Source organism: Aquarana catesbeiana, linkage group LG01 (assembly GCF_042186555.1).
Source record: "Aquarana catesbeiana isolate 2022-GZ linkage group LG01, ASM4218655v1, whole genome shotgun sequence".
NCBI lineage: Eukaryota > Metazoa > Chordata > Amphibia > Anura > Ranidae > Aquarana > Aquarana catesbeiana.
Genome location: NC_133324.1, coordinates 427,829,792 through 427,851,078, shown reverse-complemented (window position 1 = coordinate 427,851,078; position 21,287 = coordinate 427,829,792). Strand labels below are relative to the sequence as shown.

Below are 21,287 nucleotides of genomic sequence, written 5' to 3'. Positions count from 1 at the left end.
TTGATGGTCTTGTGTCTTTTTTCAACCTCACCTACTATGTAACAACTGTTGAACTGAAGCTACCCATTCCGGTCAGTGGGTTTAAAAAAGGTTTTAGTCACTAGTTGTTGTTTGACCACTGAGATCTCCAAATCCAAAAAATGTATATTAGAAGGACTGGTTTCATATGACAACTTAATACCAATATTGTTATTGTTTAAAGTCGCCATGAAGTCATCAAGAGAGTTTTGGTCTCTTTTCCATGGGAGGAGGATGTCGTTGATGTAACGAGCCCAAAGGACCATCTCGGGTCGATTTAGGGCATAAACGACATCCTCCTCCCATCGAGTCATGAAGAGATTGACTAAACTGGGGGCGAATTTAGCCCCACCCTTCTGTTGGAGATAGAAGTCATTGTTGTACCAAAAATAATTATGTTTGGTCGCAAAACATAGGAGATCCATAACAAATCTCTTTTGGACTCTAGGAATGCAGCTATATCTAAAAAGGTAAAACTCCACAGCTAAAAGACCTAGATCATGCGATATACATGTGTATAAGGCAGAAACGTCTGCCGTAACCAACAGCAGATCTTCGCTGTAATTAATTTGTTGCAACAAGGTAATGGTATGCTTAGTGTCTTTAAGGTATGAGGGTATAGATTTCACCAGAGGTTGTAGGTGGAAATCAATATAGCGCCCTATACGGGAGGTCACAGAATCTATTCCTATTATTGGCCATCCTGGGGGGCATACAGCATCCTTATGTACCTTAGGCAGGTAATAAATTATAGGGATCCGCGGGGCCACTGGTACAAGGTAACTTCTCTCTTTTTTATCTAAAATACCCAACTGCGATCCTGTATCAATAATGTCGGCAAGTGCCTTCTTAAGGTCAGACGTGGATTTTTTAGATAGACGGGCATAGGTTTCTGAATCACTAAGTATTCTGGTCATTTCCAAATGGTAATCACTTTTATCGAGGATCACGATATCCCCACCCTTATCAGCCAGGTGGATAGTAAGGTCCTTCCACTCGCAGAGGTGTTTGAGACCTATTTTGATATTAGGGTCACTATATATTCTCTTCTTAGGTAACAGATCTAGATATTTAAGTGCCAAGTCATGGAAGACCTTAATAGAAGGTGCCGTAGGGCAAGGAGGATTGAAGAGATATGGGTTGGAAAGGCCTGACTGAACCATGTTAGTATTTATTTCTGGAATAGTAGGTCGCATAGGGTTGGTAGTAAAGTATCTTTGAATATTCAATTTCCATACATATTTCTGCACATCAATGAATGTGGCAAATTTGTTTAATTTCTTTGGGGGGACAAACTTAAGTCCCGTATCCAAAATGAATTGTTTGGCATCTGTAAATGTGGCTTGGCTAAGGTTAAATATGCCATTATCTCTCACACTGACTTTTTTTTCCTGGTACGCTGCCCCCTCTGGAGAAAACCCCCCATATGGGAGGGTCCAGGGTGATTTTGGTTGTAATTGAAGGGAGATCTGTTGTAATGGTTTTCTTCCCTATCCATATATGCATACTGATAATCGTATACTTCGCGTGAACGCCCCTCTCTCAATGGAGAGAATCTATTATAAGTGTGCACAGGTGTCCTCTGTAAATTATATTGGTCATAAAAATGCTCATTATGATTCACTTGTCTTCCATAAGGTGATTGATCATGTCTATAGTGATTGTAATGTTGGGAATTATCTTTTTTGCCTCTGCCTCTACCTTGGATCCCCCTTCCTCTACCTCCATTATTGGGGAACGTCCCAACATAGTGGGTGGTAGGCATATACAATCCAGTATGTCTATATTTAGACATATTATATTTAGAGTGTTTGGGTGATCAGTCCTACTTGGTCTGGGCGGGGGTATATATATTGAAGAGGTGGTCTTGATTCATTCATGGAGGCAACAGACATCTCCATATTTGATTGATATTTAACAATATTAGTGGGTATAGTATCTTTCCTCTGACAACTAAAGACTGAACTACTTTTGTAATCATTCACATCTCTAGTGTATTTTTTCTGTTTTTTAGTTCTTTGCTCCCGTTCCTCTTTCTCTAGGTGATTTTTAAGGTTAGTGGAAAGTGAACTGTATTCAGAAGTGGATTTATGTGGTAAGAGTTTCTCTATAATCTCCTTAATTTCTTTATCTATAATACTCAATCTGGCTCATTTCTTTTCAATCAGGAATCCCAGGAATGAGATCCCTGCTTCATTGAAGTATCGAAACCATAATTCTAGTTCTGTATCTCCCTGTTGGGGATGTATGTCCCATCTCAGGCCTCTAGGGACCATGTGCTCTTTGGAATACTGTTCCAAGAATGCTATGTCCCATTCTAAATCTAGTTTTGATACCATGAGATTCTTTAACCTCAAGAAAAAACCTCCTACTTCAGAATCGACATTTAAAGAAATAAAAACACCCTCAGTGCTGAATGAGCAATTGGTACGATAATCAAAAACATCCATGATTCAGTTTAAAATTAAGATGAACAGATAAAAAGAGGCTGCAGTAATGATGGTCAAAGATTGAAATGTACAAAAATGAATAAAAATACTGCGCCAACCTCAGGTCGCATGTCCAGATAAGTAGCTGAGAGGACGCACACTGCCTGAGCTCCGCTCCTGCCAGAATCCTGAACGCAATCCGGGATCCTTTCCTCTGCACTGCTACACTCCATCTGACACCCTGCATTCCAGGAGGGTACTGGGCACCCCGCTGGCTCCTCCGATCTCCCCGGACAAGCTCCACTCGTCTAAAAAACACACCGATCCATAGCGCTTCTCCTCTCTTACGGCGGCCATCTTGGACATGAGGCAGCCTATGACCAGCATGTCAGCAGCAGCACGGACAGCTCCGGGACAACAGGTACCAGCAAACCCTACCTCGGCAGACATTCTAGAGGCGATCAAAGCCTGCAACAATGCCATAAAAACTTGTAAAGACACACTGACAACCAAAATTGACTACCTGGCCACAGACATTAGCCTGATTTGCCATGATATGGATAAGTTTAGATCAAGGGTGTCTGAAGCAGAGGACCACATCTCACATCTGGAAGACCCCACCAGAGCTGACTCCAGAGAAATGCATGCCCTGCAAATACAAGTGAAAGCCTTCCAGGATAAGGTGATTGACACAGAAATAAGACTCAGACAGAATAATATCCATATCATCCCCAGGCCTGCCGAGTTTTCTGAGACTTCTCGCCAAGCTGCTTGATTTTCCCTCCCTACATATGTGGTGGAAAGGGCCCATAGGGTTCCCCCTGCCCCTCCTATACCAGGGGCACCCCAAGACCTTTTCTCCTAAGCCTGCTTAACTAAAGAGACAGGGATCATGTGTTGGTGGCCGCACGGCAGACGCAAGACCCGCGACATGACGCCACAAAAATCCTACTTTTCCCTGACTATTCACCGAAGGTCCAACAGAGCAGTTGCTCCTATACAGAGATCTGCAAATGTCTTAGAGAGCAAGGCCTCAAGTACAGCCTCCTTTACCCCAGCAAACTTTGGGTGGTGAATGGAGATCGCACCAAGTTCTTCTAAACTCCTGAGGTGGCATGCTCCTGGCTAGATGGTCAGTGATCCTGGCACTGACTGACCCCCAGCTGGTAACATGCTCTGGTTATCAAACATCCACAAGTATTGTAGCTGGATCCCATTACCTACTGGGTATATAAGTTCTGGTGTTTACAATGGTTATGCTGTTTTCTCTTCTTTTACCCAAAAGTTATCCCCCCTTTTTTTGGTATTTTCTTACTACTTTATGGTTGTCGCTGGGGTAGTCCCTGACTATGTGTATAGCAGTCGAACTGCTGCTGTTTCATCCTGTCAGCTGCCCACCATGCCTGGACTCCTGGGCAGATGGCCCGACTAATCCTTCCACCCTATTACAGGATGGATCCTGTAGCTAGGGAGCCAGGCAGAGGAACCCTGGACAACCCCCTCCCCCAATAACTAATACCTGCCACCCCTTCAAGTGGACTCTCTGATGGCTGTTTCTCCCTGTCCCCCACGATAGTGCATCACTTGACCAGTGGACACCGGGGCTGTACTTTAGCTTTTTTACCCAGGGTCCCCCCTTTAATCCCACTGGTTTAGCCGGAACTACATGATGGCCCGGGAGCGGGCGGACTCATGGTGGATGGACTACTCGCTGCTGCTGATCACAATATAATCTGTTCTCAGATTTAGATAAGGACAATGTTTAGTTCAGTTTTGGGTACAGACTGGCTCCCAGCCCACCCCCAGTGTTTTTGGGGGGCGCTGGGTACCGGTAGGAAAGGCACACTGTGCTTGGGAAGTTTTATAGTTGGTTTCTATGTGTTAAGTGTAGTTGGCTCCGGCTCTAAAATAACTCATCAAGTGAGACCTAGTGGGGACTCAATCACCCTGATGTTAGCACCTCTCTCCTGGGATCATGGCATCACGTGATCAGGGAACAATGTCGGTGGTGTAATGGAATGTGAGAGGCCTCAACTCTAAATTTAAAAGGGCTCTGATGTTCCAGTATATCAAGATACATAACCCTCAGGTATTGGTCCTACAGGAGACCCACTTGATGGGTAGCAAACTGCTGGCCTTAAAAAAGCCCTGGGTTCAGAAAACCCTCCATGCCACATACTCTTCATATGCCAGAGGGGTCTTGATACCGCTAAATAAATCCTTCCTGTGTAAAGTTGAGGCGGTCCATACTGGCCCTCATGGCAAGTTTGTGATATTGGTGCTAACGGCCTGGCAACAACGGTATGTCCTTGTAGGAATTTATATCCCACCGCCATTCAAACCAGAAGTGTTATATAACATTCTGGAGAGGATTACCCCATATAGTCCAGCTAAATTATTAATTCTAGGAGACTTCAATAGCACCCTGTCCCCAGATCTAGGCAGACCCACATGGTCACAGTCTTCTACTGGAGACTTGCTGGAATGGGCTCTCTCAGCAGGAGTTACAGAAGTGTGGAGGTGGCAGCACCCCCCACACTAAAGCTTACTCATGTTTTTCTACCTCATATAAAACCTTTTCTATGAGTGATTATGCGTTTGCAAATCAGCTCATGCTAAACAACATAGTGGAGGCAGCATACTTACCGAGTGAGCTCTCTGATCATACCCTCCTTAAAATCACTATGCGGACCAGGGACAAGCGCAGTGGCTCCATGTGGCACCCGGGGGCTCACTGGATCTCCCATGATGAGATTTCAGGGCAGACTCCACAAACGCTGCGCGAATTTTGGGAACATAGTGTGGGGTCATCCTCTCCTTCCACAGTTTGGGACACCTTCAAGGTGTTCACTAGGAGACATTATATATCGGCAATAAAGGCGGTAAAGTTAAATCAACAAGCCAGCACGGTGCGGTTGGAAGGGGAAATTGAGGCGTCTTCGGTCATTTATGGGTCTGACCCCTCAGTTTCCAAGTTTGAACTGCTGCAGGCCGCCAAAAGGGATCTCCACCTCAATCTCACTGAGGTCACACGCTTAGAGCTATTCCACACTAAACAAAGATTTTTTTGAGCAGGGGGATAGAAATGGCAGACAGATGGCAATGATGTCCTATCACGACACCCCCTTAACCCTGATCCCCGAACTGGTCTCTCCCATGGGTGACTCCATTACATTCCCGGTGGATATCCTAAAAGAGTTTCAAAGCTTTTATCAGTCACTCTACAGTACCACACTTCCACAGGGCATATCTTCCAGCGAGATGGAGTCTCTCCTGGATCCACGGGCCCTGGGGTGGCTCTCAGATGAGGAGAGGTCCCACCTGGTCAGACCCATCACTGCTGAGGAGGTTCATGCTATCATTAACCCACTGGCAATGGGGAAGGCCCCGGGCCCTGACAGTTTACTCGTCAAATTTTACCGGTCCCATGCTGATCTCCTGGCCCCCCTCTTGGCCAATCTGTATACTCAGTGCCTGGAGGATGGAGCACTCCCACCCCCTATGGCAGATGCACACATTATTCTAATCCCTAAGCCCAACAAAGATCCTAAATTGTGCGCCTCGTATAGGCCCATCACACTTTTTAACATTGATTTAAAATTCTATCTAAATTAATCACCGTTAGACTCAATCCTCTTTTGCCCTATATTGTAGACCCGGACCAAACAGGGTTCATGGCCCATAAGTCAACGGATATTAACCTCCGCAGAATATTCACCAATATACATGCCAAACATGATAATGTGGGCACTAGAACGGTTGCCTCCTTCGATATTGAGAAGGCATTTGACTCGGTCCAATAGCCATTTCTCTGGGAAACTGTGCAGAGGATGGGATTTCCATTGGTTTTTATTAGATGGCTGCGAACCCTGTACAAATCACCGAGGGCGGCCATAAGACGGAGGGTAATGTTGCTTCCTCCTTCCCGCTGTTTATGGGTACCAGGCAGGGCTGCCCACTCTCACCAGAACTGTTCGAAATAGCCATGGAACCGGTGGCGGAGGTTCTTCGTGTCTTGCCTCATATAAAAGGACTTTTAGCCTCGGGGTCAATAGCAAGCAACTGAGACATCGACCAGTTCACTCGTAGACCTGTTACTCTTGAGAACTCAGACAATACTTGCAGCATTCCCCGAAGAGAGGAGTCTGCATCGTTCAGAAAGAGCAAGAGGTCATCCACATACAGAGCTACCCTCTCCATCAGCCATGCCAGCCTAAGATCGCCACTAATGCCACACTCATTATCACTTTGAATGTTTGGTATACCACAACCATCATTTGGACTTTTACCATTTTCAACTGTTGGTAGAATTGTGTCATTGTTGACCCTTTTTAAGTATGAGTATGTTTTAAATGTGAAGATTACAAGTCTGGCTACACGCCTATAAGGGCTGTATTCACCTTTAAGACTTATCATCATTGGTTCACGTTACCAGATTGCACTATACGTCTGCACTTAGTGTGATCATATATTATGTGTCATTTCTAATATATTTTTTTCACTTATTTTCACTGCACGTTTATCGCTGCACTTTTATATCCATACAATTGTGATTTTACTTTTTACACCATTCACTGCATGTAGTTTCATAACCTACACTGGTCAGTGTGAATACAATTTGTGATCTCACCTGTCATATTATTTAGTGTATACAGTTGTGCCACCAGGATCTGTACATTTATCCCTCCCTGGTGTATATATATAGTGTATATTTTATACACTATTTTTACTTTATTGTACCTTTACATCACATCATTTTCATATTATCACTGTCTTCAGACGATTGTGACTTAGATATTTTTAGCGTTACACATTTCACTACAATTATAAACCGCTGAAGAAAGAATTCCATTCTGAAATGCGTCCGGAGGGTAGCATAATGTGTTTTGGGTCCAATTCTAAGTATGCCTATTGTGTTATGGGGCGTACACACGGTCGGACTTTTCGTCTACAAAAGTCCGACAGCCTGTCCGACAGACTTCCGGCGGACTTTCGGCGGACTTGCAGCAGACTTTCTAACGAACGGACTTGCCTACACACGACCACACAAAAGTCCGATGGATTCGTACGTGATGACGTACACCGGACTAAAATAAGGGAGTTCATAGCCAGTAGCCAATAGCTGCCCTAGCGTGGGTTTTTGTCCGTCGGACTAGCACACAGACGAGCGGATTTCGGGGTCCGTCGTAGTTACGACGTAAAGATTTGAAGCATGTTTCAAATCTAAAGTCCGTCGGATTTGAGGCTGAAAAAGTCTGCTGAAAGTCCGGAGAAGCCCACACACGATCGGATTACCAGCCAGCTTTAGTCCGTCGGCGTCCGTTGGACTTTTGTAGACGAAAAGACCGACCGTGTGTTAGAGATACCTTACTAATTGACAACTTTGGATAAAAAAAGATACATTTTAATTTTCTTTCCTGCATTTTCAAAAAACTTGTGGCAAAAAAATGAAATTTTTCAAAGACTCGTTATGCCTTTCAGAAAATAACTTGGAGTGTTTGCTTTCCAAAATGTGGTCATTTTGTGGGTGTTTCCACTGTGCTGCTGCTCCAGGGCCTTCAAAACTTGATAGGTAGTCAGGAAATTAGATGCGTAATTTATGGCTCTTGAAAGCCCAAAAGTGCTCCTTGGATTTTAGACCCCTCTATGCATCTAGGCTGTGAAACATTTTAGAGCCTCAAGAAATGAGCAGTCACTACATCAGGACTGACCAATTTTCAAATATATCCAGTGGGTATAAAACGTCTACACACCCCTGTTAAGATGTCAGGTTTCTGTAACAATGAGACAAAGATAAATCATTTCAGAACTTTTTCCACCTTTAATGTGACCTATAAACTGTACAACAGTTGAAAAACAACCTAAAATCTTTTAGGGGGTGGGAAGTAAAAATAAAAAAGTAAAATAATGTGGTTGCATAAGTGTGCACATCCTCTTATAACTGGGGATGTAGCTGTGTTCCGAATTAAGCAATCACATTCAAACTCAGTACACACCTGTCAGTACACACCTGACATCATTTAAGGTGCCTCTGATTAACCCCAAATAAAGTTCAGCTGTTCTAGTAGGTTTTTCCTGGTCGCATCTTACCACAAAAGCCAAGGTCCACAGAGAGCTTCCAAAGCATCAGAGGGATCTCCTTGTTAAAAGGTATCAGTTAGTAGAAGGGTACAAAAGAATTTCCAAGGCATTAGATATACCATAGAACACAGTGAAGACAGTCATCACCAAGTGGAGAAAATATGGCACAACAGTGACATTACCAAGAACTGGACGTCCCTCCAAAATTGATGAAAAGACGAGAAGAAAACTGGTCAGGGAGGCTGCCAAGAGGCCTACAGCAACATTAAAAGAGCTGCAGGAATATCTGGCAAGTACTGACTGTATGGTACATGTGACAACAATCTCCCGTATTCTTCATATGTCTTGGCTATGGGGTAGAGTGACAAGATGGAATCCTTTTCTTACGAAGAAAAACATTCAAGCCCGGATAAATTTTGCAAAAACACATCTGAAGTCTCCCAAAAGCATGTGAGAAAATGTGCTATGGTCTGATGAAACTAACTTATGGCCATAATTCCAAAAGAAATGTTTGGCACAAAAACAACACTGCACAGCACCAAAAGAACATCACACCCACCGTGAAGCATGGTGGTGGCAGCATCATGCTTTGGGGCTGTTTTTCTTCAACTGGAACAGGGGCCTTAATCAAGGTAAAGGGAATTATGAACAGTTCCAAATACCAGTCAATATTGGCGCAAAACCTTCAGGCTTCTGCTAGAAAGCTGAACAGCATGACAATGACCCAAAGCATCCATCCAAATCAACAAAGGAATGGCTTTACCAGAAGATGATTAAAGTTTTGGAATGGGCCAGTCAGAGCCCAGACCTGAATCCGATTGAAAGTCTGTGTGGTGATCTGAAGAAGGCTGTGCACAGGAGATGCCCTCGCAATCTGACAGATTTGGAGTATTTTTGCAAAGAAAAGTGGGCAAATATAGCCAAGTCAAGATGTGCCATGCTGATAGACTCATACCCAAAAAGACTGAGTGCTGTAATAAAATCAAAAGGTGCTTCAACAAAGTATTAGTTTAAGAATGTGCACACTAATGTAACCATGTTATTTTTTTTTTTACTTCCCTCCACCTAAAAGATTTCAGTTTGTTGTTCATCCGAGTTGTACAGTTTATAGGTCACATTAAAGGTGAAATAAGTTCTGAAATTATTTATCTTTATCTCATTTTTTTACACCACAGAAACCTGACATTTTAACAGGAGTGTGTAGACTTTTTATATTCACTGTATATACCATAGTTTGTAGATGCTCAGAAATTAGGAAAAACAAAGTACGTTTTAATTTATATAGGAAAAATATATAAACCCAATGGTGATTAAATACCCCCAAATAAAGTTATATTTGTCTTAAAAAAATACAAAACAAAATAACAAAAATTGTATTTGGGTATAGTATTAGTATTGCATTACTTAGTACCGTATTTTTCGCTCCAAAAGGCGCACCTGACCATAAGACGCACTTAGGTTTTAGAGAAAGGAAAACAAAAAAAATATTCTGAGGAGGTTACTACACATTACCATTCACCATTCAGTTGCTAGAGGTTACTACACATTACTGCATGCTGATTGGTTTCTAGAGGTTACTACACATTGCCACTCACCATTCAGTTGCTAGTGGTTACTGCACACTTAATGCCTGCAATTCAGTGTCCCCCTCTGCAAGCTGCTCAGTCCTGCCTTTGCTTTAATAATCCTCACCCCCCACTGCTGACAGAAGTGAGAGGAAATGGAATGCACACACAGCCCGCTCTGTGTGTCTTTGATCTCCTACTCATCTCGTGCTGCTGCTCGGAGAAGAGGGGGAGAACACACAGAACCCGCACAGCCCAGAGAAGGAGGGGGAATAGAAAGCCCCCTCTTCCCAGAGAAGGAGGGGGAACGCGGTCCCTGTTACAGACACACACAGACGCTCCCATCCTGACAGGGAGAAGCAGGCAACCCACAGCTGAGGGCTCAGTATTCGGCAGTGGGGGGGCGCTGGTCTATATTCGCTCCATAAGATGCACAGGCATTTACCCCCATTTTTGGGGGGGGGGGAAAGTGCGTCTTATGCCCCGTACACACGGTCAGACATTGATCGGACATTCTGACAACAAAATCCATGTTTTTTTTCCGACGGATGTTGGCTCAAACTTGTTTTGCATACACATGGTCGCACAAAGTTGTTGGAAAATCCGATCGTTACAAACGCGGTGACGTAAAACACATACGTCGGGACTATAAACGGGGCAATAGGCAATAGCTTTCGTCTCTTAATTTATTCTGAGCATGCGTGGCACTTTGTCCGTCGGATTTGTCTACACACGATCGGAATTTAAAGGATCGGATTTTGTTGTCGGAAAATTTTATAGCGTGCTCTCAAACTTTGCGTGTCGAAAATTCCGATGGAAAAAGTCTGATGGAGCCCACACACGGTCGGAATTTCCAACACCAAGCTCTGATCGCACATATTCCGTCGGAAAGTCCGACCGTGGGTACAGGGCATTATGGTGTGAAAAATACGGTAATTAAAAGTGTGACGGTGCTAAGAGCTGAAAAATGGTCCTGATTGGACGGGAGTAAAAGTGTCCAAATTTGAAGGGGTATAATTAGAACTATAGGAAAACATTTTTTTTTCATTTCGGATAGTGTAAGGGGGGCTTAAACCTGTCACTTTTTTTCCCATTCGTGTGGAAGATTTACCTTCATTTCCTGTTCCATAAGCCAAAACAGATTAAAAACTGTTTAAACAGATATCTTGGGCCCCCCAGGTCTCCAGAACTAGAGTCCCCATTGGATGATCTCCCCGCTATTACTTTGCTAGGGACAACACAAAATCTAGGACTTTCTTTTATTTCAATGATATCCATAAACAGGAAAAATAAAGAGGGTGATTATCCCTAACGGGGAATACAGATAGCTATAAAAACCTAATAAGTGTTCTAATCCAATTTCATTCTGTCCAAAATGCAAAAAAAGGTTAGATAAACTTTAATTGTATATTTATTTATATAAAAGAGGGGGGACTAAACAGTATGCACACATGACATTTCATACAATAGATTAAAATAACAATGTTTTTTATCCCCCATCCAAAGGCAGTCCACCCAACAGTCACCCCAACCAGCACTAAGTGTTCCCACTCTGTCAAAGTGACATAGGTACCCCATGGTTCCATTCCTTCTCAAAACTTGACTCAGAATTATTTAGTCTAGACATAAGAAATTCCATGGTACAGATAACAGTAATCTGGGTAACAAGATTCAACCTGGATGGTGAGGAGACCTACTTCTACTTCCGAGCTATTAGACACTGAGAGGCTATCAAAATGTGAACAAATAATTACCATTTATAAAATAATAATAATTGCAGTGCTCAAATTATAAAAACATAAAAAAAAAGTTCTTCAAAGAGCAGTAAGAACGCTAAATTAATAGCATGTCCATACTCTGAAATTAACATGTTCTTTTCTGAAATATGCAAATGCGGATCCTTAATATCAAATGAGCGACTCGTACATTGCCTGAGGTCGTGCCGCCATTCTACACAGGACTGGCGGCCCTAGATGTAAGTTATACCAGCAACATTTGGTTTTATCTTTATCTTTTGGATGTTTTTATGCATTTGTATTGCATCAATTTATAAAATAATATTACACTATGAGAATTTTTGATTGCTGTCCTGTCATAAGACAGCATGTCCTTGTGGTGAGTGTGCATTCTTCCCATACAGTGAAGGATCATCACTACGGGTGTTATCTATCTCGTTGGTGAAGGTGTAAGCAACACAATTGGGACTGTTTCCTGCCTCATTTGATAATGTACTTTGAAGAATTTTTTTTCACGTTTTTATAATTTGAGTACTGCAATTATTATTTTATTGATACGGTTGGTGGTGTATCTTGACCTATTGCATGCGTCACATATATTTTTTTTTTCACATTTTTTTTTCACTTAATGAGTTGGCGCTGACTTTTTTTTTTTACTGTTTTTGGAATTTGCATTTGTGTTTAGCAAGTTGGAGAAATGACAGACCCAGTAGATCAACCTGTGTAGTCAGGGAAAGAGTATATGTTGTCAGTTGGTTTAGTAAATTTTGGACCTCGTGCCAGAATGCCTAAATTTTGGAGCATGTCCAGAACATATAAGGTCCCTGTCACACTAGTTGACTAATTAGGTCAGCCTGTCAGTTTTTCAGGTGGACCCGATCAGACCCTACAGTCTCCTATATGGTGTGTCAGGTGTCAATGGACATGCCAACATCCAATCCTATCTGCTAAAACAGATTGATGGAGATCCATTCCCTATCCATCTGGTGGATCAGATTGGATGGCAGTTAGGTGTAAACAGACAGGATAGACTCCCATAGAGGAGATCGGGCTGTATCTGTGTCAGCTCTGTATACGCAGAGCAGACACAGATCAGCCATCCACCTGCTTAATGGGGATCAGTGGACAGACTACACACTGAGCAAGAGGACTCCAAAGGAGCCTGCCCCCTGTGTAAGGCCCCTAATCCAATTAACCCATGTGAATCTAGCCTCTCCATCAGCTAGCATCTCAGGAATATACCATTGGTACAAAATGTTATATTGTTTTTCCTTGTAAATAGTATAAACAGAAGATTTACTAGCATTTATCCAAATAGATGCCTACTCCTGCATGTTAAACTCTAAACTTGGGGCTTTTCCAATTTGATCATAAAAAAACAGATAAGGCTTTAAAGCCCTATTACACACAGGCTAAATATATCAGCCAATTCAACAGGAACCGGCCAACATTTGACCCGTGTGTACAACAGCTTGTCCTACAGAAGCTAACTGAATGTCCGGATTCTGTCAAATGGGAATGCTGGAAAAACAGCAGCCGATCGGCATCCGACTGATATCTTCTGGTGAGGGAGCAGTCCCCCTGTGAGAAAACAACAGCTCAGTGGGGATATTGCTGTATTAACATCGCATATTTAGTACAGCGAGTTCCTCAGTTTTATTTTCATATAGCCAGCTGGGTTGAATGAAAATAAAACTGCCTGTGTGTACCAGGCATTAGTTGTACTCCAGTTTAGATACCTATGCCACTTGCTTCTAACTGATGTACAAGAAAAAAAATAAGTTCTATACTGTACGTACCATACCATATTTTTGTCAGTTACATACAGTATTTGCAGTTTTAAATCCTTGCAATATGTCCCAAAAGCTAGTTGTCTGAGGCATTTTATTTTCCAGACATACTCCTATTCTTAGCTATATTTTGTTCTTATTTTCCAAAATAAAGATCACTTATTTAAATACAATATTTAAATGCATTTAACTTTTTTTAGAATATAATGCTATCACTTTTCCCACAACAGAGCCTGTATAAGCTAAAATATTTGAGTTTGTGTGACATTTATTTGAGTTAAAGCTCCATAACAAATGAGGGTTCCACTGGGTCTGGCCTGGGAACTAAGAGCTATTTTAACTTATCTTCTAAAATATTATATTTCCAAATGAATTGCTGTCAAAAACTGTTATTTTTGCCAGTAATCCCTAGTTTCATATGTAAATTACAACAGATGAGAGAAAGGATTAAAGCTAAAATCCAAATCTACATTTCATATAAAATTAGTAAAATTTGTTATGTAAGTAAAGTCTTATCACTGCAAAAAAAAATATAAAAATGACCCAGACCTCAAAGAATTCATTCTTAAATGTTCTTACATTTTCTTAACAGTGCAACTTTTGGGTTTGTTTGTTTTTTTGCCACAATATACCATTAAGAAAATTTCCTCTTTATAATTAAACTTGGAATGGCTCAAAGATACTCTTATAAACCAATGTGCCACGCTATACTCTGCAAACCAAGTAAATCCTGTAAGCTAAGTCCAAAATTATATATCCAGTGTTCAGGATCCTATTCAATATAAACAAAAAGCGCTAAATGTATCAACAAATAAATCCTATAAATAAGTACAAGATTACATATCCAGTGTTCAAGATCCTATTCCATGCAAACAAAGAGTGCTAATTAAATCAACATGTGCAATGAATTGTGCTGTACCTAAGGTACACTGAAGTGCTCAATATTGTCCAACAATAAATGTCCTTGAATTATTTTAGTTGAAGTAAATCCATGTGAAAAGTGCTCTAAACCTATCCGAAGTGTCACCACTCTCGTGCCCCCCCCCCCCCCCCCTAAGTAATTATCCTCACCTCAAGGTGTGTGACTGCACAGTTTAGTTTGGTCAGAAACGCTGTTGAACCACCCCTGGGTTCTGTGATATTTTGACTCTGCAGGTTCCTGAGCCGTTCTATGGGTATATCCGCGGTGCATATGTAGAAAGACAAGCTACATAGTGCTTTATCATTTAAAAAAACATATTTATTTAAAAAACTCCTCACACAGGGTACTCACACATCGAAGGTGCTTGTAGCGCACAACACTGTATCTAGCAGATCTGTATATAATCCAATTGAGACTGTATGTCTGTTCGTTTGCCCGCGGCTGCCCATTCCAGCAAAGCTGCCACTGTCTACACCTTCCAGTCTCCTCCTCAATGCGTGTTTATAATGTTTATAATGCAGCTATTTGTTATCAAACCTAGCAATATTAATTCTAGCGTGTTGAATTTGCAAATGGCATATGAAAAGAGTGTAGCAATATAAAATTACAATAAAATTACAGAAACACTAATTTATGCACAAAATGAATAGTTTACCCTCTAAATATATTTTAGGTTATTCAAGTTCCATAAAAAAACAAATTAATCAGATTGCAAATTCAGCATTGCATCTGGGTTTTCTTTTGAATTAAACATATTCCCTGTATTTTATTTTTAATTAGCAATGACTGCAATAAAATTAGAATGTTTTATTATTTTTTTCAAGCAACTCCAGCTTGACATTTTTGTACAGATGGTAAAAATTTAATTAGAAAAAAAAGTCAACATCTGTAAAACTTTGAAAGCAAATCCTTGTTTCTATAAATTGTGAGATGTGTGTATTTTATGGTGTGCCAAAATTAACACTTCCAGTGAATCTCATGTTTTAGAGAAATTTTTCAAATATCAATATGCATGCAAATTGTAATTTTCAGCTCATGAACTCATGTTTTTACTAATCCCTCAGTACAATACATTTTGGCTTTTACCAAGTCTAATTTCTCTTGAGACAGCGCCTTCGAGCCAAATCATAATTCTTACAAGAACATTTAATTTCAATAATTGAAGTGATTAAAATATACCAAAGACCTCACACATTACATAAATAGGTGATGGCAGTTCTCATAATAAGCCCAAACACACTGTGTTTAATATTTCTATACACAATTATAAACTTTTTGTGAACTTTGAAGTTTTTATTTAAGTGAAGGTACTTTTGGGAGTCAATGCTGATATTAACAGCATTTATATCATATTTTTGGTCATTGTGAATTTCATGTAAAAATACTAGTAAAAAAAAATATCACCTGGAAGCAGAAAAGCTTAGAAAAATCATTCATACACCTAACACACACATACACACCTCACTGTTCAGTACATACAATGTAAGCCACACACTGGATATGACTCATTTTTATATAATGTTTAAACCCAGCAAAAAATGTTTTTCTTTTTTTTTTATATATCAAATGGAGAAGGGTTTGATTGTCAGTGTGTTTCACCATGTGTATCCCTGTTCTGTCTCTCATGCCCACGATGGCAGATGGCCAGCGGTCATTGTGACTGCCGGCCACGCGCATTGGGTCCCCCACCGTGCAGTGTAAATTTGTGCAGGGCTGCCAACCTGCCGATGTATATGTACATGTGCCGGTCGGAAAGTGGTTAAACTGTTGACCAAGTCTTGTTTTTTTAGGGAACTGTGGTCACCAGAACAGAAAGTGAGGAGAAATTTTCCCAGCAGGAACATAAACAATAGAAAAAAACAGACCATCTAACCCTTCCCACACTCCCTCCAAAAATTGTGGGAAATACAGTTTTAGTTTGGAAGACAGTAGGGAGAAGGTGCACTGTGGTCAAATGTACACTATCCATATATCAAACAAGGGTGTTTAGATATGTTAAGCCTTAACATATACGATCATGAATGCCTATCAAGCAACCCATACAGTTGACAAAAGCTCAACAGCAATACATTCCTCCCTTTCAAGATTCAGTTAGGATGTGTGGCCTAGATATTAATAATGTTGTGGTAATTTAGTTTCAATAAATCTTTATTGTAGTTTTATAAGCCTACATAGTGTACATCATAGAAAATAGCATAACATTGCTCAGTAGTAGTGCATAAATCAAATCAGTCACAAATAGCTGCCATAACTCCTTTTTGTTTGGAATCGGAAATTTTGGGTGAGAACATCTAGATGGTTTAGAAGCCGTGAAGTGTGTCTCTTGGACACATACTACGTCACACTTGGCTGAAAGCACTTCTTTCCTCAAGAGTGATCTCTTGAAGGGGCTATTAAGCTACTTAGCATTCAGGGATAGGACTTTACACCAATACGCACCAATACTCCAGGGTGGGGAATTAATGTAAACTAACAAATAAGAACAAAGATCAAACAACAACTGTTTTAAGCATGAGAGTCCAGCACAGGGAAGCAGTATTAGAAGCTGTGAAGGCTACAAAGGCCTGTGTTAAACAGTCAATATGGCAGGGATAGGTGTTATCAGCTTGTTTTCATACATCTGAGATGCGTTGTGGGAATGCAGTGTTAGAGGGGGTAGCAACTGAAGGTGGGGATAAACCCCAATTTTAAAGTAATTTTAACCCTTGTTTGAGGTGGTGAATGGCCACTGACTTCCCCTGAAATGTGACAATAAGCTTGGTTGGGAATCCCCATTTGTAAGTGATGTTTCGCTCCCTCAGGGCGGGTGTAATAGGTGCAAGTTCTTTGCGCCCTTGGGCAGTGGCTGCAGAGTATCTCTATAGAGTGCCAAGGTCGCATATGGCTCTGGGACTGGAAAAAATGGAGTTGCGCCAGTTTATCTCAAGGTTTTTCTGCTAGAATATGTGGCGCTTGAAAATTCTGTGTGTCCTGTCAATCGTGAGATCTACGGTGGCGAGCGAAGGGACCAGTAGCTTAAATAATTGTTGCAGGTAACAGGTCAGCTCTGCAGGGGAAACGGTCTCAGGAATGCCTCTAATTTTGAGGTTATTCCTGCGAGAGCTATATGCGGTGACATAGTTACTCAATTGGTGTTCAAGGGTATCTGTGCACTCCCCCAGGTCATCAATCTGAGACTGCATGTGAGAAATTGATTTTTTTATGTCCTTCCTGAGATCTTTTTGTAACAAGAGTAACATATGTTTAAGCATGTTCTCAGATACAGGGTTATCAGTAGTCAGAAATGCAGCAAAAGTGCCTGTCTGCTCTTGCTCAAAATCAGGTTCATCATCATCATCATTTGTAGCCTGATGGTATGTGAGGTGTTTCTTGCTTACTGGTCCTTGGTGGGATGGTGAGGCATGCAGGGAGGAGGCTGCCCTCTTAGTGCTATCCCTGTCCCTGTTCTCTTTTGGGGTAGAGCAGTCCGTGTCTTCTGCCGCTGCTGTGAGAGAGGCACGCTGTGGGGCTGGAGGCGCCACTTTGTAAAGGGAGCCAATGTCATCTTGGCTGTCTCAAGGCTGGGAGCCACTGAAGAAATCAGTGAGCTTAGGAGGTCCCACCGGTGGATTTTTCTTCCTCGTCATGTCCAGCGAGGTCTCTGGGAGCTGTCCGGCCTGCCAGTGTGTGGCAATCGCAGCTGTAGTGGGTGTAGTGCATGAATTTCTTCCCCATGCTGGCAGAGAGGGAGATCTAAGCGGCCATTACGGTGCGTGGCCAAGCTCCGCCCCCCCCGTTGTGGTAATTTGTTTGGACTTGGTTAGTACTGTATGTAGTTTAAACATGTGCTACTTAATCATTTTCCAATTTAAAATGTAAACAATATGGAATTATGCATTTATGACCACAAGTATAAATTGTTGAGCAAAAATGGTAAAATGCATTCATTAGAAAAAAATGTGTACCTTGATCTGTGATTCTGCTAATTTCCAAAGTTGTACTTTGTCATCATTTTCTGACCTGTTAAAATATTAAAAGAAATAAATAAACAGATTAATAAATAAACAGTGAGCATGACTAACTATAGATTGTCTAAGCTATTTTAAATGATTGCATGGTTATTAGTATACTTGTACAGTATCTCACAAAGGTGCGTACACCCTCACATTTTTGTAAATATTTTATTATATTTTTTCATGTGACAACACTAAAGATATGACACTTTGCTACAATGTAAAGTAGTGAGTGTACAGCTTGTATAACAGTGTAAATTTACTGTCCCCTCAAAATAACTCAACACACAGCCATTACTGTCTAAACCACTAGCAACAAAAGTGAGTACACCTCAGTTGGGCCCAATTAGCCATTTTCCCTCCCCAGTGTCATGTGACTCGTTAGTGTTACAAGGTCTCAGGTGTGAATGGGGAGCAGGTGTGTTAAATGTGGTGTTATCACTCTCACTCTCTCATACTGGTCACTGGAAGTTCAACATGGCACCTTATGACAAAGAACTCTCTGAGGATCTGAAAAAAAAGAATTGTTGCTCTACATAAAGATGGCCTAGGCTATAAGAAGATTGATAAGACCCTGAAATTAAGCTGCAGCATGGTGGCCAAGACCATACAGCGGTTTAACAGAACAGGTTCCACTCAGAACAGGCCTTGCCATGGTCGAGCAAAGAAGTTGAGTGCACGTGCTCAGCATCATATCCAGAAGTTGTCTATGGGAATTAGACATATGATGCTGCCAGCATTGCTGCAGAGGTTGAAGGCGTGGGGGGTCAGCCTGTCAGTGCTCTGACCATGCGCCGCACACTGCATCAAATTGGTCTGCATGGCTGTCGTCCCAGAAGGAAGCCTGTTTTTAACATGATGTACAAGAAAGCCTGCAAACAGTTTGCTGAAGACAAGCCGACTAAGGACATGGATTACTGGAACCATGTCCTGTGGTCTGATGAGACCAAGATAAACGTATTTGGTTTAGATGGTGTCAAGCGTGTGTGGTGGCAACCAGGTGAGGAGTACAAAGACAAGTGTGTCTTGTCTACAGTCAAGCATGGTGGTGAGAGTGTCATGGTCTGGGGCTGCATGAGTTCTGCCGACACTGGGGAGTTACAGTTCATTGCGGGAACCATGAATGCCAACACGTACTGTGACATACTGAAGCAGAGCATGATCCCCTCCTTTCGGAGACTGGGCTGCAGGGCAGTATTCCAACATGATAACGACCCCAAACACACCTCCAAGAGGACCACTGCCTTGCTAAAGAAGCTGAGGGTAAAGGTGATGGACTGGCCAAGCATGTCTCCAAACCTAAACCCTATTGAGCATCTCTGGGGCATCCTCAAATGGAAGGTGGAGGAGCAAAAGGTCTCTAACATCCACCAGCTCTGTCATGTCATCATGGAGGAGTGGAAGAGGACTCCAGTGGCAAACTGTGAAACTCTGGTGAACTCCATGCCCAAGAGGGTTAACACAGTGCTGGAAAATAATGGTGGCCACACAAAATTTTGACACTTTGGGCCCAATTTGGATATATTCACTTAGGGGTGTACTCACTTTTGTTGCCAGCAATGGCTGTGTGTTGAGTTATTTTGAGGGGACAGCAAATTTACACTGTTATACAAGCTGTACACTCACTACTTTACATTGTAGCAAAGTGTAAAAGTGGACTTATCCAAATATGCCCTATCACTCTTGTCGCATGACCTATCACTTTTGTCACATGACCTTTCAAATTGATGTGATCAGCCTCTCCTTCAAATATGCTATCTTTTATAAATCAACCCCTACATGTACATTCTTATTTGCTATATACAAGTGAAGGGTTTTCCTTTTTCATTAGAGAGAACTTTTTGAAGTCTCAGGCTCAATATGCCATCTTCCAGGAATGACTTGGTCTCAGGAGACAATAGTGCTCAGAGGCTGAGGGTCATATAAAAGTGTATATATATCTCATAGTAAGAGCATTTACATTGCACTGCTATAGAAAAAAAACATATTTTTTTATTATTCTCTAAAATAATGCAGTACAGTCATTAAAGCGTTTGTTAACCACAAAAACATAAAAATAAAATAAAGACCCTGTTACCTTAAAGCATGCTATACATCACAGTGCTTGTGCTGTGTCATTTGGACCCCCGTATCACCTGAAATACCTGGCTGATCCTGCCTAGCTATGCCCTCCCTTTTGCAAACTGACCACGATAACCATGGCTGCTGAGCCTTGACACCATGGACAGTTTGCGTGATTCCATCATCTGTCTCCTGCGTCCTTTTCCCCCTCCTCCCCTCTCCCCTCTCTGCCTGTCTCTGCTGGTACCAGCTCGCCCCCCCACTCCTGCTGCTTTCATAGCTGCTACTAAATACTCCCATCCTTTCTGTACCATTATAATAATTGTCCTTGTGCCTGTGTTCTGTAAAAAATCTGCCTGATTGTACCTATAAGAGAGGATGGCAGTATTTAGTAGAAGTGGGTTAACAACCACTTTAGGGATTTATCCATACATTAACCAGAATGTATTTTACACACCAAGTCTGCCACAGGCGGACTAGGTACTTATGGCCTGGGAAAAAACACAACCACACTAAGAGCCCTTTCACATTGCAGCAGCAGCCGCGTTAGCCATAAAGTGCCACTTTACTGTCGTTTTAGCGGCGCTTTTCGCCACTAGCGGGGAGTTTTTAACCCCCACTAGCAGCCGAGGAAAGGGTTAAATGCGCCCATGTAGCACCGCTGCTGAAGCAATTTGCAGGCGCTTCAGCAGC

The 21,287-nt window shown here is 41.8% G+C and overlaps 1 protein-coding gene across 10 annotated transcripts in view; it reads right to left on the bottom strand.

Moving 5' to 3' along the window:
• Nucleotides 1–21,287, bottom strand: part of LINGO2 (leucine rich repeat and Ig domain containing 2) — a 3,171,904-nt gene that overhangs the window by 1,694,871 nt on the left and 1,455,746 nt on the right. For all 10 annotated transcript variants that reach the window (XR_012245199.1, XM_073635787.1, XM_073635794.1 and 7 more), the window contains one exon: nucleotides 18,486–18,540. The gene's annotated coding sequence lies outside the window, so the exon portion shown is untranslated. The remainder of the gene's footprint in view (nucleotides 1–18,485; nucleotides 18,541–21,287) is intronic.